Source organism: Perca flavescens, chromosome 10 (assembly GCF_004354835.1).
Source record: "Perca flavescens isolate YP-PL-M2 chromosome 10, PFLA_1.0, whole genome shotgun sequence".
Classification (NCBI taxonomy): Eukaryota; Metazoa; Chordata; class Actinopteri; order Perciformes; family Percidae; genus Perca; species Perca flavescens.
Genome location: NC_041340.1, coordinates 1,397,810 through 1,402,809, shown reverse-complemented (window position 1 = coordinate 1,402,809; position 5,000 = coordinate 1,397,810). Strand labels below are relative to the sequence as shown.

General features: G+C 40.9%; 2 protein-coding genes across 2 annotated transcripts in view; one reads left to right on the top strand and one right to left on the bottom strand.

The window, feature by feature from the left end:
* Nucleotides 1–5,000, bottom strand: part of nipsnap3a (nipsnap homolog 3A (C. elegans)) — a 171,704-nt gene that overhangs the window by 74,305 nt on the left and 92,399 nt on the right.
* LOC114563241 (START domain-containing protein 10) overlaps nt 1–5,000 on the top strand; it is a 12,105-nt gene that overhangs the window by 508 nt on the left and 6,597 nt on the right. The gene's annotated exons all lie outside the window — the stretch shown is intronic.

Genomic DNA, 5,000 nt, shown 5'->3' with positions numbered 1-5,000 from the left:
TCATTAAAATAGTTTATGATTATATTAATAGTTGTGCAGGTGCGCAGAGGCACCTGGTTACATAAATTACCTAATACTATATACATAAGTTCTGAAAAAAGTCAGTTTTTCAGAATAAAAGTCAACATTTTGGAAAATAAATGTAAGTAAGTAATGATGGATAAGTTGGAAACTATAAGGTTATTTGCCAACTATTTTGACAATCGATTACTCGGTTTGGAATTTTTTCTAATTCTTAATTTTACTAAATTTTCTTTGAAATTTTTTTCCCGGACGTTTTTGTTGCTTGTCCCTGATTGGTTGAGCTCTGCAGCTCTGCGTCGGCGTGCTGAAAAATTCAGAGTGGAAAGGAAAACGTAACGGCTGAAACTGGAGAGCAGAGCTGGGAGACAGTACGGAGCAGATAGGGGTCATTAATGATTAGAGCTCTAAACATGTTCTGTAGTTTTCTACTACAGAAATCTGTGTTCCTCCTCAGACTTTGTGAAAAAAGTGTGTGTGTGCGTGTGTCTGTGTCTGTGTGTGTGTGTGTGTCTGTTTCTGTGTCTGCTGTGTGTGTGTCTGTGTGTGTGTGTGTGTGTGTGTGTGTGTGCGTCTGTGTGTGTTTGTGCGTGTGACTTCCTGTGGCGATGTGGTTCACTTCCTGTGGTCCGGTCAGACTCTGAATAATAAATAAACACTAATTACACCTCTGAACACAAAACATCTTCTCCTGTCTATCTCTGTGTTTTCTCCTTAACTTCTTCACGACATGAACACCTGTTTCCTGGTGAAAGTCTTGTGTTTTCTCCTTAACTTCTTCACAACATGAACACCTGTTTCCTGGTGAAAGTCTTGTGTTTTCTCCTTAACTTCTTCACGACATGAACACCTGTTTCCTGGTGAAAGTCTTGTGTTTTCTCCTTAACTTCTTCAGGACATGAACACCTGTTTCCTGGGTGAAAGTCTTGTGTTTTCTCCTTAACTTCTTCATGACATGAACACCTGTTTCCTGGTGAAAGTCTTGTGTTTTCTCCTTAACTTCTTCCAGGACATGAACACCTGTTTCCTGGTGAAAGTCTTGTGTTTTCTCTCCTTAACTTCTTCAGGACATGAACACCTGTTTCCTGGTGAAAGTCTTGTGTTTTCTCCTTAACTTCTTCAGGACATGAACACCTGTTTCCTGGTGAAAGTCTTGTGTTTTTCTCCTTAACTTCTTCACAACATGAACACCTGTTTCCTGGTGAAGTCTTGTGTTTTCTCCTTAACTTCTTCACGACATGAACACCTGTTTCCTGGTGAAAGTCTTGTGTTTTCTCCTTAACTTCTTCACGACATGAACACCTGTTTCCTGGTGAAAGTCTTGTGTTTTCTCCTTAACTTCTTCCAGGACATGAACACCTGTTTCCTGGTGAAAGTCTTGTGTTTTCTCCTTAACTTCTTCAGGACATGAACACCTGTTTCCTGGTGAAAGTCTTGTGTTTTCTCCTTAACTTCTTCACAACATGAACACCTGTTTCCTGGTGAAAGTCTTGTGTTTTCTCCTTAACTTCTTCACAACATGAACACCTGTTTCCTGGTGAAAGTCTTGTGTTTTCTCCTTAACTTCTTCCAGGACATGAACACCTGTTTCCTGGGTGAAAGTCTTGTGTTTTCTCCTTAACTTCTTCAGGACATGAACACCTGTTTCCTGGTGTAAGTCTTGTGTTTTCTCCTTAACTTCTTCAGGACATGATCACCTGTTTCCTGGTGTAAGTCTTGTGTTTTCTCCTTAACTTCTTCATTACATGATCACCTGTTTCCTGGTGAAAGTCTTGTGTTTTCTCCTTAACTTCTTCCAGGACATGAACACCTGTTTCCTGGGTGAAAGTTTTGTGTTTTCTCCTTAACTTCTTCAGGACATGAACACCTGTTTCCTGGGTGAAAGTCTTGTGTTTTCTCCTTAACTTCTTCAGGACAGACACACACACACACACACACACACACATACTCACACAGAGCTGCTGCTGCTGCTGCTGCTGCTGATGATGATTTGGATGATTTTAATAATTCAGGAAGTCTTTCAGGAGCAGCGAGGCGCTTCTTCTCACGAATGAATATTTAAACTGTGGAGTCGAGCGTTGATCTAAACATCTCAATCTGACTCAGACACTCAGACAACAAAATCCTTTAAAAAAGGCTTAAAGGTCCTATGACATGCTGCTTTTTGGATGCTTTTATATAGACCTTAGTGGTCCCCTAATACTGTATCTGAAGTCTCTTTTATATAGACCTTAGTGGTCCCTAATACTGTATCTGAAGTCTCTTTTATATAGACCTTAGTGGTCCCCTAATACTGTATCTGAAGTCTCTTTTATATAGACATTAGTGGTCCCCTAATACTGTATCTGAAGTCTCTTTTATATAGACCTTAGTGGTCCCCTAATACTGTATCTGAAGTCTATTTTATATAGACCTTAGTGGTCCCCTAATACTGTATCTGAAGTCTCTTTTATATAGACCTTAGTGGTCCCCTAATACTGTATCTGAAGTCTCTTTTATATAGACCTTAGTGGTCCCCTAATACTGTATCTGAAGTCTCTTTTATATAGACCTTAGTGGTCCCCTAATACTGTATCTGAAGTCTCTTTTATATAGACTTAGTGGTCCCCTAATACTGTATCTGAAGTCTCTTTTATATAGACCTTAGTGGTCCCCTAATACTGTATCTGAAGTCTCTTTTATATAGGCCCTAGTGGTCCCCTAATACTGTATCTGAAGTCTCTTTTATATAGACCTTAGTGGTCCCCTAATACTGTATCTGAAGTCTCTTTTATATAGGCCTTAGTGGTCCCCTAATACTGTATCTGAAGTCTCTTTTATATAGACCTTAGTGGTCCCCTAATACTGTATCTGAAGTCTCTTTCCTGAAATTCAGCCTTGGTGCAGAATTACAGCCACTAGAACCAGTCCCACAATGAGCTTTCCTTAGGATGTACCGTTTCTGTGTCTGTAGCTATTGAGGAGGAGAGGGGGGGCAAGGTGGAGGGTGGGGTGTGGCCTTGACCCACTGCCACTTTACTCGTTTGAAAGCCATGATATCTCTCTCTCTCATGGGTGGGCTTAATTCTCTGGGCAGGCAAAGCAGAGAAAGGGAGGTAACCTTGCTCCTTATGACCTCATAAGGAGAAGATTCCTGATTGGTCCATCTGAGCTTTCATTTTCTCAAAGGCAGAGCAGGATACCCAGGGCTTGGTTTACACCTATCGCCATTTCTAGCCACTGGGGGGCCATAGACAGGCTGGGGAACTCATATTAATGTTAAAAACCTCATAAAGTGAAATTGTCATGCCATGGGACCTTTAAAAACGTTGAAAAAAGCAACTAATTGTCAGCAACTGTTGTCTCTCTACATACTACTCTCTACTGCTGTCTCTCTACTGCTCTCTCTACATACTACTCTCTACTGCTGTCTCTCTACATACTACTCTCTACTGCTGTCTCTCTACATACTACTCTCTGCTGTCTCTCTACATACTAATCTCTACTGCTGTCTCTCTACATACTACTCTCTACTGCTGTCTCTCTACATACTACTCTCTACTGCTGTCTCTCTACATACTACTCTCTACTGCTGTCTCTCTACATACTAATCTCTACTGCTGTCTCTCTACATACTAATCTCTACTGCTGTCTCTCTACATACTAATCTCTACTGCTGTCTCTACATACTACTCTCTACTGCTGTCTCTCTACATACTCTCTACTGCTGTCTCTCTACATCCTACCCTCTACTGCTGTCTCTCTACATACTAATCTCTACTGCTGTCTCTCTACATACTAATCTCTACTGCTGTCTCTCTACATACTACTCTCTACTGCTGTCTCTCTACATACTACTCTCTACTGCTGTCTCTCTACATACTTGTCTCTACATACTACTCTCTACTGCTGTCTCTCTACATATTACTCTCTACTGCTGTCTCTCTACATAATACTCTACTGCTGTCTCTCTACATACTACTCTCTACTGCTGTCTCTCTACATACTTGTCTCTACATACTACTCTCTACTGCTGTCTCTCTACATACTACTCTCTACTGTTGTCTCGCTACTTACTACTATTGTAGTATTAGTAGTAGTAGTAGTTTTATTCTAAAGTAAACTAGCCAACGCGATATAACGGCCTACAAGTCCAGCTGAGATGATTAGACCATTAAACACACAACTGGTTGGATCCTGAACACTTTCTACAATGTTTTAATACTTTAACTACATTTTCCTGATAATACTGACACACTTTTACTGCAGTAACATTTTCCCTGCAGACCTTTAACTGTAACAGAGTATTATTACAGTGTTGTATGAGTTCTTTGGATGGATGTCATGACAGAGAGACATACGAAGACACAGAGCCTTTATGAATGATTAACGTGCAGCAGAGCCGTGCTGATTGAGTTACACGGTGCGTTTGGGTGTCTGGTGACTGAACGCTGCTGTCAGACTGCAGCAGTGGAAACCAGTGACGTCTTCCAGTCGGCCGCCATCTCGCATGACGTCCAGCTCTCTGCAGACGGACGGCTCTGTTTACGTGTCTGAGCAACATCCACAAAAACAAGGAACATTTAGCTGTAACCCGGGGGACAAGGCTCCTCAAATTACAGATGGAAACATTATAGTTATTTTTTGGTAAAAGTCTTGTCGCTTTCTCTGATTTTTGGTCACTTTTGTTTACGTTGTAGTTGCAGAGCTTTCAGAAAGCAACACAAATCGGGCCCTATTTTAACGATCTAAGCGCATGGCATGCAACGCCTGGCGCAGGTGTGTTTAGGGCGTGTACAAATCCACTTTTGCTAGTTTACCAGTGGAAAAAAGTCATGGTCATGGTTCAAAAGGGTTGTACTTAGTGTCTTCATCTCAGCATTTTATTATTCATACAGTGTGTTGTGTTATTTCTGATTCTACCGAACCACCTAGATAAATATTTGCACTAATGGTATATTAACTGTTTACTATATTCTGCATTTAGACAAACTGACTGT